This window comes from Mauremys mutica, chromosome 3, assembly GCF_020497125.1.
Source record: "Mauremys mutica isolate MM-2020 ecotype Southern chromosome 3, ASM2049712v1, whole genome shotgun sequence".
NCBI lineage: Eukaryota > Metazoa > Chordata > Testudines > Geoemydidae > Mauremys > Mauremys mutica.
Window position 1 is genome coordinate 112,679,888 of NC_059074.1, and position 13,145 is coordinate 112,693,032.

General features: G+C 43.6%; 1 protein-coding gene across 4 annotated transcripts in view; it reads left to right on the plus strand.

The window, feature by feature from the left end:
- Nucleotides 1–963: 963 nt before the first annotated feature.
- TAB2 (TGF-beta activated kinase 1 (MAP3K7) binding protein 2) overlaps nt 964–13,145 on the plus strand; it is a 145,487-nt gene continuing 133,305 nt past the window's right edge. Inside the window, exons 1-2 of one of the 4 annotated variants that reach the window (XM_045010434.1) lie at nt 968–1,362; nt 1,465–1,554. The gene's annotated coding sequence lies outside the window, so the exon portion shown is untranslated. Of the gene's footprint in view, nt 1,555–4,798; nt 4,818–13,145 lie in introns of those variants that run through there. The other 3 variants (XM_045010436.1, XM_045010433.1, XM_045010435.1) reach the window with 3 other exon arrangements.

Genomic DNA, 13,145 nt, shown 5'->3' on the forward strand with positions numbered 1-13,145 from the left:
GGAAACTACAGTTTTAACAAGCTCTGCAAATATCCACTGTTCATTACGAAGTCAATTTTATTTCTTGCCACTAACCTTGCTTTTAATCTAGTTGTTATATACCAAAAGTCATTTGGTTTCCAATTAGTCCATCTGTTAACTTAAAAATTAGCTTACTAGGTAGACAAGGTGGGTGAGGTAATATCTTTTATTGGACCACTCTCCTAATACTCAATAATGCCATTTGATGGCTGGTTTCTTGCATAGAAAATATCTTTTCCTACTCTTATTCTTCTATGGGACATGGTATTCTTAAAAGTTTAGAATGACTCTGTCTACCAGTTTACATGCTCTCCTTGGCAGAAGCTATTGTAGACCTTCAGTGCCTCTGGGGTTAGTAATGTAGAAAACTTTATCCTTTGATGTCTCTGCAATACAACTTGCTTTTAGGAAAATTTTCAAGTCCTACAATTTCCATTTCTCTCCCAGGTTCCCTTCTAGATTGAGTGATTCAGGAGTGTGTGTGTGAAAAATAAGTGATTTCTGTTTTTTATTGCACACTGTGCTAAGGTGTATGAATTGCTGCCTGACCTGCCTTTCATTTAATAAAAACTTTGCAATTCTCCACTGAGTAATGCTCTAATATAATGCTCATTGACACCAATTAAGCTTTTCTTTTTTCTTTAATGGGAATTTGACCAGGCCTTCCAATCTGTCTCTTGGGACTTACAGGTGATTTGACAAGGGTGACCTCCTCCAAACTCATGGAGTCCTGCCACTGAAATTAAGGGGTCTACCATGTGAGTGCAAGGATTCACCTGCATACAGTCCATTACTGGCTTGAGACCAGCTGCCTTCAGAAGTTAATTATGGTGAAGAGTTAGCAAGTTCTTGAGGGGTGTGTAAGTTACTATAAGTGAGCCTACCTGTCAACTTTTTAAGAAGAAAATTAGAGCAAGCTGTAGCATCCAAGGAGAGTGCACCCAGAGTTTGGGTTATTGCCTGTTACCTGTCCAAAACCAAAAGAAATTGAATTCTTTTGTAGCTAGTAACAGACAAACTACTAATAAAACAGACTGAAAACGTTTATGAAGCAATCTTCCCATAAACTAACTTCCTATGCGGCTCTCCCTTGTCTCTTTCCTTTCCTAGTCTCCATTTTTCTTTGTAGATGCTGAAGCATCTTTTCTTGTCTCTTCCTGCTATCTGTATCTTTTTCCTTGAGAGTAATTTTTAACATTGTTTCCTCCAAACTTTTTTAGTTTGACCTACTTTAGTGGTCCTCTTCTCCTGCCCACCCCCTTTCATTACTCTACCATTCTCCTTCCATTCAACTTTCCTTCGTTTCTCTCTCTCCCATCCTGCAGGGCTACTAAGTGCCAGGTATGCACCAGGACTGTACGCAGAAACTGCAGTTGCTCTAGCAGGGGTGCCTGGATGAGGGCAGTCAAGTGCCCTCAGTCACCTTTCTCTCTGCTCCCTTAGCCGACTTCAGGAGGAGACGGCAGTGGTGGCTACTGCATCTGGCAAGGAAGGAGCAGGCCAAGAGCCCAAGTGAAGTGGGGGAAGCACAGGGTAGGCATGAGAGGATGAGGACTGAAAAGGGTGGAAAGACGTGGAAGGGGAAATCACTTGCATAATTGCATAAAGTTCGCATGTTGGCCAACATTTAACAGCGCTGGGCCGGCCTCCCCACTCCCGTGTCTAACTGGAAACCGGCTGGTGGTCAGCCGGCCGCAGGGGGGCTGAGAGGGCTCCCAGCGCTGCCCCTGTGCCAGCCCGATACTGCGGCGCAGCTCCGTCTCCCCCGGGCGAGCCCCTGTGGGTCCGAGGGGGCGGTGCTGGGGCTAGCGCTGGGGGAGGGGGGCCGGGGCTCTGTCCCGCCTCGCTGGTTTGTCTTTACACCGCTCCAAGAGCAGGAGCTTCGTGGCCGTAGCGGGGCGGGGGCTGCGCCGCCCGGGCCCGTGGGGGTGACTGCGGGGGGGGGGGACGCTCTTCTCTCAGGCGCTCCCCTCTGGGGGACCTGGCAGCCCCAGGCGCTACCTCCGTCCCGTGAGGGACGGGCTGGGGGTGCCCCGCCCCCGCGAGCTCGTTCACGCGCGGGCTATTCCCAGCACCGCACAAGTCGCCGCGCTGTTTCGCCCGGGCGGTCAGGCACCGCTGCCCCGCCCCCCGCTCCCGTTAGCACTCGGGGCAGCTCTCGCGGTGTTTGGCGGCCGCCATATTGTGTGACACTATTTTGATTTGGGAGCGCAGCGAGGGGGGGGGGACGGGAGCGACGCGGAGCCGGAGCGGTTCCAGCTGAGGACGGGAGCGGCGCCCGCAGACACCCGCCCACCCCGAGCCTCCCGCTTCTCCCGCCCGCCCGCAGCGGCGGCGGCAGCTTGGACCTTCTCCCCCCCGGCGGCAGAGCAGCGGCGGCGGCGGGAGGCTGCGGGGCGGCTCTGAGGTGTCCCCCCTGCCGGGAGGTGGCGGCGCTGGTGGTGGTGGCGGCGGCGGCGGCGGCGGGTGCCGTGGTGGGGGAGGAGGAGGAGGAGGGTAAGGCTGACCCCTCCGAGGCGGGCCTGGCGGCTGCTCCCCTCCCGGGGGGCTACTCGGCCCGCAGGCCTGAGAGGGGCAGGGGCTCCTCCCGGGCGAGCCCCGGACCCGACTCCCCGGCCAGACATCAGCGGCCAGGGAAGCTGAGGCCTCTGCACGGGGTGGGGGGGTGTCGGTGGAGGGAGCAGCCCCCAGCGCAGTGTGCGAGACGGGGCACTAAGCGGCCGCTCCGCCGGCCAGGGGGCTGCCGCCCGGCGGGGGAGCCGAGGAGGGATGGAAACTATTTCCCTTGGCGAGTCTGATGCTTTCCCTGGAGTGGAAGGGATTGGGTCGGTGGGGGGGTAGCCCCGCCCCGCATCGGAGTGCGACGGGGGTGTGAGTGTGGCTGTGCCAGTGTGCCCTGCCCCGCACCTAGGTCCGGGGGGTGAGGGAGACCCCGGCCTGCATCTCGCTGTAGAAATTGCCGCCTTCAACCAAAGAAGGAAACGAAGTAGCGTTCAGAAGAGCTTGGTTTGGTGTTGGGGGAGAGGATGATGTCAAATAGCTGACAGGTGTCTGTTTGCTGAGATATTTTGCTGTTTGGGTTTGTGTCCAGTGTCAGAGGTGTGATTTGCGTGTGTGGGGGAGGGGGTGCTCGTATGTGCTGTCTATATTGTCTTTGCAGGATTTGGCTTAAATTTCCATCTGTAGTATATGTGGGCTGTTGGTTTCCAGTTTTCAAGTTAGTTCAATTGTTGAGAAGACATTCTTAAAATCTTTCTAATAAGAGGAGTTTCTAACACAGTTACTTGAGACAGTTAATCTTTTGCCTTAGTATAGGATCCAAAAACACTATTGAGAGGTATCTAATATGGAGCTTCATTCACTGAAAGGCATCTAGTAACATTCTAAACAGTGAATCTTATTCAGATTGTAAACTCTTTGGAGGCAGGGACCACCATCTCATGCATTTTTACAGTGCCTAAGACATGCCGGATGTCACTAGGCACTAATCGAATATTACTACTAGAAGTCCTAGCTGTGTTCTGTAGAACAGACTTAAGGTGTCAAATGCCCATTTTAGCCATTTTAGTAAAGTAGGTGGTGGCTTGAGGGTTGCCAGAAGCTGAAACTGGACAACAGGGGATGGATCACTTGATAATTACCTGTTCTGCTCATTCCCTCTGGGGCACCTGGCATTGGCCACTGTTGGAAGACTGGATATTGGGCTAGATGGATCATTGGTCTGACCCAGTATGGCCGTTTTTATGATAGACTATATAAAGTAATGTTGTCATTTCCAAACCTTGGCTTTGAAAAGAATATACTGTACACAGTTTTTAGCAAATTCAGTTTGTGGGTATATTTGGTATTGAATTAATAAATACAGAATTGCTATATTAGAGTGTGCTACATCATGCTTTTGGATGCTGTATAAACTAAACTTAAGCCTCACCTGGGAATTGACTGTATTTTCAGCAATCAGGATCCAGGAACTAGTGTAGCTCAGTACACTAATCATTGGCAATCATTTGCTGAAATCAGCGTTAATCGCCCGCATAGACAAGGTCAAAAATAGTAATTTACCGGAGGAGCAAGTGTATTTCAGTGCTTTTATTTTTTTATCTGGATCACCTGTAGAATGCCTTGAATCTGGGGCTTGACAAATCCAGTCTCTTCTTATGTGCTGTTGGCAAATGGGATGTTTCCCTTGACGCACTACACTTTTATGGAAATTGATGACATAGATCTAATCTTTCATTTAAAGAGTTGTTACCTTTGGTAACAACCAGTAAAGAGGTTAAGCTACTGCAGTACTGTCATCCCAAGTCTGCAGGGGGCCTAAACTGCAACAGAATGAAAACTGAGCTGCTTCTCCATTTTCTCTGTTAGGCATAGGATTCTGAGTAGCAGCAGTGAAAACTGACAAGAATTGGGCCAATCCTGTGCTGCTACTTCATGGGAGATCTATAAGTAGTAAAAGAAGCAGGCACTGAAACTGTTGGGATGACTCAAAACAAAGGAGCCCCCTTCATCTCATAGCAGTCAGAAGCTTGGGTCATGCTAGAGCAGCAGAGAAACAGTCTGTCATACCAGTGAAGAGGGTGGAGGAAGGGGTAGTGTAGCAGAAACATTCCTCACACCAGCTTTTAAAGACACTATGGTGGAGCTGGGGGAACATGAAGAGAATAATGTTCTTCCTTTCCAGCAGCCAGATAAATCAGAAGGAGGGTGAAGGGACTTGAAATTTACTACATCTACAATCTGGAGGTTGATATAAAAGGTACAGTTTCTGAACCGGGTTGAGAGAGAGCACCCTGGTAGGAATCCCAGCACCCTATCCCTTTCCAGCTTAGTAGATAACTTGTACATTTTTCAAGACCCATTGAATTAAATTTGTTATTTATTCAACAGATTATTCTTGGCTAATTTTTATATTTTATATGCTAAGAAGTTTAAAAAGCTTTTGGCAAACTACTTGTGTATGAGAATATAAGAATTCAAATCTCAAAACAAGGTTGTTTTTTACCCTGTTGAAAATTCTTCTCTGATACTATGAGCATTTATGGTTGGAAACATTGGAAGAAATAAGTCTGTCAGGTATGATCTAGAGCTTCTGAGATAAGAATAAACTTAAAACTGAGAGATCACAGTGCTTTTTTTTTTGTTCTTGAACTAGTACAAACAGAATATTGAGTGCTGTTGGTGTTTTTACAGGAAATAGAACAAAAATTCCAATGATTCAGAACTTGTAGTGTTTTAAAGTTTTATACTTAAAGTGGTATATACTGTGTTTACAAGATTTTTTTTCTTTTCAATTGTGTGTTGGAATTATCTTTAGTTTAAAAAATGTACTTCAGTGTACACTTCCTATTTAAAGAGATTTGATAGGACAGATCCTAAAAAACCTCTTGGGTCATAGTTGGTAAACCAGTTCTAATACTCCTAAATGCTGCTTTTTAAATAACCCTGTGGTATAGGGAGTAAGCTATCCAATTCACCACCTGATGTTGGTTTTTGAGTATAGATTCTGGTTGTTATCATTAAGATATTTCATTGAATTGTAGGACTGGAAGGGACCTTGAGAGGTCATCTAGTTCAGTCCCCTGCACTCATGGCTGGACTAAGTATTATCGAGACCAGGGGTCGGCAACCTTTCAGAAGTGGTGTGCCGAGTCTTCATTTATTCGCTCTAATTTAAGGTTTCGCGTGCCGGTAATACATTTTAATGTTTTTAGAAGGTCTCTTTCTATAAGTCTATACTATAACTAAACTATTGTTGTATGTAAAGTAAATTAGGTTTTTAAAATGTTTAAGAAGCTTCATTGGAAATTAAATTAAAATGCAGAGCCCCCCAGACCGGTGGCCAGGACCCAGGCAGTGTGAGTGCCACTGAAAATCAGCTCGTGTGCCACAGGTTGCCTACCCCTAATCTAGACCATCCCTGACAGATGGGGTCTAACCTGCTTTTAAAAATCTCCAATGATGGAAATTCTACAACCTTCCTAGGCAATTTATTCCAGTGCTTAACCGTACTGACAGGAAGCTTTTCCTAATGTCCAACCTAAATGGCCCTATTTCATTAAAATGATTCTTAGATTTGATCTTTCTTTGGGGCAGTGAAGGGAAGAAACCAGACCATGAAAATGTCAATCTTGTCTTGGGCTAATGGTTTTTGTAGGTGTGCCTTACTTGAATGCTTTTAGTAAAATTAGGAGACGTCTTTAACTATATTCAGCTGAGTCAGTGAACTCGATTACAGTGCAGAAAATACACAAGCAAATATACAAATGGTCACTAACAGTTCTTTCTAAGCATATGTTATGGTCAGCTCTGGGTGTCACTTATTCAGTAATACCACATTGTAGTCAACTAGGACTAAATTACTTAACAGGATTGATTTGGTGAAACCTGAACATGCAGTGTGTTTATAGTATTGTGGTATTTCTGAAACTTTTTGTGTCTACTGTTGAATGAAATGTGTTTCTAGTCAAAGAACAGTAAACTCATCTTAAGAGATTTTGTCTTTTTAGAAAATTTTAGAAATTGAGATGGGAAGCATCTTATACACTTCATCTTGGCAGAGCAAGGACTCCAGTATAACATGCTCAGTAGTTTATTTTAGTTAGAAACTTATAGTACATTTCAGTGACAGAGCGAAAACAACTTCAGATCTTGAATATAATCAGTACTTAATTTTTAGAAAAATGTTATGCATTATCAGTTTTTATAGCAATATGGAAAATGCATCTCCTTTATATTTTGAGCAGAGATGAAGATCAAATTTCACTTTCTTTAATGAGCAGTTTAAAACTTGCTGAAATCCTAGTAGCAACATGTGTGGAATTTAATTTTTCACTTGGTCTAACTTCAGGAAAATGAATGTTTCAGAATGGACAGCATTTCTGCTGTGCTTAGTAGCTAATGTATGTAAGAGCTTTGATTTAGGAGTAGAAATTAGTATAAAACACTTCAAAGAAAGTTGTGTATCAAACTGGTAGAGTATAGTTAGAGCTCTAAAAATCTGTTAAATATAAGCAGTTACTGTATTGATCAAGTAGCTATTGTTTACAAAAAGAAAACTACAAGAATTATCAAACTAGTTTCTATACCTATCTGCTTAGATACTTGTATGGCCCCCATCACACACAATATTAGTGCCTACCCAAGTATATTAAAAATAGAAATAACAAAGAAATAACCTTATGTAAGTTTAGAATTCAGTGTCAACTTTCTCATTTAGCTGCATTTTAAAATATATTGATCTATTTGCAGAGCTATTTTACAGAAAACAGGTTTTTCAGTAAATGAATGTATAATGCTGAAAAGCTTAGTATTGCAGCATTTTGGAGCACTTGTCTCAGAGCTGATTTGTGTGTGCTTTCCCAATATCCTTGTATTACTTGTGAAATATTTCAGTAGTAGTACAAAGCTGATAAGTGAGGATGCAGATATTAGGGATTTTTGTGTTGGTGTGTAAAAATACTTATCACTTATCTATACTGCTGTTTTGGAGGGCAGTCTTTCACAAGTGACTACTGGTTCAAACCAGTCCTTGGAATCATTGTTATAAATTTGTATACCAATTCCTAAATAATTCTCTAATTTAAGAAATGGGTCACCAGCCATTGCCAATTCTTTATGTATAGTAAGTTGAAATAGAGCAACAATTGATACAAGATAAATCCTATAAGCAACCAAACATGAGAGAGATGGAGGTGACCAAACTGTGGCCTTTGAACCTGCAATGCTCATGTTACACTACTTAAAACTGTGCAAGTGGTATAGTAGAAATTTTCATATGTGAAATTGGGCACAGTGGTTGACATTCATTTACATACTTTTTCTGTCTCCTGTTCCCATGGGGCAGAGATGGATCCATCCCATAAATAATTTTTAAAGTGTTCTTAGTAGAGTTTTTTTTGTTGTATTTTAAACCAGCAAAGAAAGAGAGCAGTTTTGAGTAAATTAAAAGTAATGAGTAAATTTCCTGAAGATGTGGGCCAATTCTACTGTTACTCTTGCCCAAAATGTTTGCTCTGCTAATCTAACACTTAGGATCTGAAGTATCCGGGGGTAGCCATGTTAGTCTGCATCCACAAAAACAACAAGGAGTCCGGTGGCACTTTAAAGACTAACAGATTTATTTGGGCATAAGCTTTCGTGGGTAAAAAAACCCACTTCTTGATCTGAAGAAGTGGTTTTTTTACCCACGAAAGCTTATGCCCAAATAAATCTGTTAGTGTTTAAGGTGCCACTGGACTTCTTTATTTAGGGCAGGGGTCGGCAACCTTTCAGAAGTGGTGTGCCGAGTCTTCATTTATTCACTCTAATTTAAGGTTTCGTGTGCCGGTAATACATTAACATTTTTAGAAGGTCTCTTTCTATAAGTCTGTAATATATAACTAAGCTATTGTTGTATGTAAAGTAAATAAGGTTTTTAAAATGTTTAAGAAGTTTCATTTAAAATTAAATTAAAATGCAGAGCCTCCCGGACCGGTGGCCAGGACCCAGGCAGTGTGAGTGCCACTGAAAATCAGCTCGTGTGCCGCCTTCGGCACCCATACCATAGGTTGCCTACACCTGATTTAGGATCTGGTATGTTTTCACTGCAGAAAAGATTTTTTTTTTTTTTTTTAACTCAGGTTAGCTATAACTCAGGTTAAAATAGCAGTGAAGACATAGCAACTTGGCTTTTAACTTGGGTTAGCAGCTTGATTTCAACTCCAGGTTCTACTATAAGCTTTAACTCACCACTTTACTAAATCTCAAATAATTTATCAGTTTGTGTACTTTTGAATAATGGGGCAAAATTATATACTTTAGTGAATCATGAAAACTTCTAATTTTGTTTAAAATGTTTCTATCTGTAAATGTAAGTAATAGGAGAAAGCAGTGGGCAAGAACTTGTTGGCAGATGCTACCAAGTTTGCCTCAGCAAGTATCAAAGTATCTACTGTTAGTGGATGTTGCTCCCTGGTGGGAAAAATGCTTTCACCATTATCACTCTACATTTGTCAATGAAGAAATGAGAGATGTGTAGTATAAATCTAGTCTCAAGGTCAAGAAAAAAAAATATGTACATGGCCTGTCTGCTCAGTCATACAAGGGACAGATCTGAGAGAGCCGCTCTGAAGTGGGGACTCAAAAAATTCGTTTGCTATTGGTGAGTGCGGTTTATGGGTTGGTATAGTGAACCAACACTTTTCCCCTCTGTCAGTCTTCCCTGTCCTACACATTGGCAGGTTCCAGTGGTGAATGCTTTTCTTGTAAGAGTCTAGTGTATAAATCTCCCATTGTATAGTTTCAGAGAGGTAGCCGTGTTAGTCTGGTTCTGTAAAAGCAGCAAAGAATCCTGTGGCACTTTATAGACTAACAGACGTTTTGCAGCATGAGCTTTCGTGGGTGAATGCCCACTTCGTCGGATGCCACAGGATTCTTCATTGTATAGTTTGTAATTATTTAGCTGACTTACCCAGTCTCTTATTGGTATGTTCTTAAAAAGGTATATTGTACCTTTTGAAAACTTCTTTTTAACAACTTAAAGAAAAATTGAATGAGATATGAAAACTACACCCTATAGGAACTAACAGCTTAAACACAACCTGCAGCTTCTAATTATTAGGAAGAGTGGTCTTTTCAGAAGAATAATTCAAAAGGAAATACCAAACTTTTTCTGATCAGAGTAAATATTTTTAAAGAAGTTTTATCATCAATCTGCTGCTTCATGAGCTGTGACTAGTTAATGTGCCCATCCTGATGAATGACTCTTGTTTTCCTGAAAGTTGTTTTTTATTTATTTGTTTGTTTAAAAAAGCTTTCTACAGGGTCACAAGACCAGAGTTTGAAAAATTTCCCTAACACTAGCTCAACAACCAAGTCCAGGTGAAAAAAGTACATTGCCACTCCCACTGGAAAACAAAACACAAAATACGCTCATGCAATGCAAAGGAATAAAACAGTTGTGCGTTGTATGTAACTGTAGCGTTTGTCAATCAAATTTCTGTTTAATAAGCTTTTTTTAATAAAAAAAGTAACTCTCTGCCTCTTGTGCTCTTATACTTTTTTCTGGCTTCATTCCACACTCTCTCCTACTATAAGTTATGTAATATTTTGAGTATAGTGTTATCTCATTTTTCCTCTTCTCTGTATCTTGTTCTTTCTTTTTTCTGTTTTGTATTCCTTCTTTCTCCAAGCTTTGTATGTTCTGTCTCACAATTCTAATTTATCTTCTCTATCTCATCCTCTGTTGCACATTTCCCCTCACATTCGCATCTCTATACCTTTATGCACCTTCATCCAGCTCATGCACATCTCTCTCTCCCTTTCTCCCCATTCCTGGTTCTTCCCCCTCTTACTTTCCAGTTAAAACAGCAATGGCCCTTGATTTCCTCTTTCTGATGAAAGGGCAGTGGGTTCCAACCATTCTGCACTCCTACTCCCATCTTAAGCAAATGGGACCAGCCCCTGAATGTTCTTTCATGCTCTTCCTTCCTTTTAAAGGAGCAGTAGGAGCCCCTATGCAGCCCTAATCCCATGCTTGCCCTCTTCCTGTAGGGGGAAGAAGCTAGGAGCAGCAAAGGCTTTGTTTGCTGGCCTCATTCAGTTCACTCACCTGCTCCAACTTTCAACTTCCCCTGAATTGGGAAAATGGGTTATTTTTTCAAGCCCAGCCTGTAGTATGTCTTAGGCTATACCTCCATTAGGAATCTCAGTGAATCTCCCACCAGTACTAGCACTAATGGGACTCCTAGTGTAGATGAGGCTTGTGCATCTGAATCAGTTTTTAACTTCCCTGATAGATTAAGTTGACAGGATGCTAGTTAGAGGTATTTTTGAAAAATTGTCTGTCTGAAACCATTGTTTTCAACATTGTCTTAAGAAGATGCCCCAAATTAGTATTTTGGTGCTTGTCTCTTCCTACATATTTGTTCCACTTTTGTTTTACTTTAGAATTTAAGGGATGTTGAATTTGGCCTTCAGCAAAACAAGGGAAGGGCTTGTGGGTCTCTGAAGATGTATTTTGAGCTGTCATGCTAAATGACATTGTGGAAATTATTTTGTATAATTTGCAATCAGCCAGAGGCCTTGACTAGGATGGAACCCCATTGTGCTAGGCACTATACAAACATGTAGTAAAAAGTCTCTGCCCCCAAAAGGCATACAGTCTTGTTGAATAACAACATCATTCTTTATTCAAAGTATTTATTGGGTGTTGAGGGTAAATAGACTTCAAACTAAAAAGTGCATTTTAAACAGTCACCCTACTTGGCTACAAAGCTTTCAACTGTTGTAATGACTAAATATCATTAGAAGCAGCAAAGAATCCTGTGGCACCTTATAGACTAACAGACGTTTTGCAGCATGAGCTTTCGTGGGTGAATACCCACTTCTTCGGATGCAAGTGGTGGAACCAGACTAACACGGCTACCCCTCTGATACTAAATATCATTAGTTTTCCAGTGACCTTATGCCATATCTACCCAGGGAATTTTTACCAAAAAAAAGCATTACTAATTCCTGTTCACAACACTGTTAATAGCATTGGTAGCTGTAATGCAGCTGGCTCTCTGTTAACAGTTTTAGCACTGTCTTGACACACTGCTGCCATATAATCATGCTGAGCGATGTTATGTATGACTTTACCATGTTGGAGTCTGGTTGCGTTTAATGTTGTTCCATGTGTAGATAGGGCTTTAGAATAGAAATAAAGGTTGACCAAAAGGTGGTGAATCTTGAGCTGCTCTCCTCTGACTTGTCACTGAGAAGCCCTGGGTTGAATTAAGAACTTGACTGACCAGCAAATTTTAAACTTGGTTAAACTGTACTGTTATCTTAGAGGTAGGGCTTAAAGTCAGTGGGGGAGGGAGGAACTGTGGTGGAACACAGTTACTTCTTTATAAACAGCAAACTTTGGCTTCATTTCTCAGACTCGAGGGAGTGCATTTCTCTCAGGGTTCCCCTTTCTTAGTGGCTGGTGAGGTGAGGTGAGGACTTGCCAAGCAGAGGAATCTGAATTGTGAACAAGAGGAATTGCTATTGCCTGGCTGGGAAATTTCTGGTCCTTCAAGCCTTCTTCCCAGTAGGTGGAACAGCAGCATCAACTGATCAGAGATGAAGTCCCTTATCTGTCTCTCCTACAAAAGTTCTTTCCATTAACAGGTCCAAGAGGAGGAGAGGTTAGAAGAGCAGACACCAAATCCTTCAGCAGTTCTCTTCCTCTCTCCACATTCCAGAGGGGAACGATTCCAGGATTCCTGTAGCATCCTATCTCCCTCTCCCTTCAGTGTTCTGTAGTGAAGTAGATATGGCGTTAAGTAAATTTTGGTGAGGTAAAAGAACTCAGGTTTACATGGGAACAAGGATATAGGACAGGGTTGGGCAAACTTTTTGGCCCAAGGGCCACATTGGGGTTGCGCAACTGTATGGAGAGCTGGGTAGGGAAGGCTATGTCTCCTCAAACAGCCTGGCCCCTGCCCCCTATCTGCCCCTTCCCACTTCCCGCCACTTGACTGCCCACCTCAGAACCCCCAACCCATCCAATCCCCCCTTCTCCTTGTCCCCGGACTGCCCCCTCCCGGGACCCCTGCCCCCTATCCCCTGACTGCTCTCCCAACCCCTATCCACGTCCCCGCCCCCTGACAGGCCCCCCTGAGGACTCCCACTCGCAACCATCCCTGTACCCCATCCCCTGACCACCACCCCCCCGAACCTCCGCCCCATCCGTCCCCTCCTCCCTGACTGCCCCCCCAACACCCCCCGCTCCCCGCCCCCTTACCAGCAGCAGGAGCTCGCAGCCAGGACACCTGGCCAGAGCCAGCTGGACTCCTCACGCTGCCCAGCAGGAGCGGGGGCCAGAATGTGGCCCGTGCTGCGGGGTGGCTGTGGAGGAGCGGGAATAGTAGGGGAGGGGCCGGGGACCTAGACTCCCAGTCTAGGAGCTCGGGCTGGGCAGGGCAGTCCCGCGGGCTGGGCAGGGCAGTCCCGCGGGCTGTAGTTTGCCCATGTCTGATATAGGATTAAAACAGAATCTTGGAGGGGCCAAGTGATGATGGAGGAGTGAATTTTAGGGAAATCCAGCTCAAAAAACAAACCAGAAGAAGAGAGAGGGAAAACAGTGGAGAGAGAAAAGGAAGATGATGTACAGA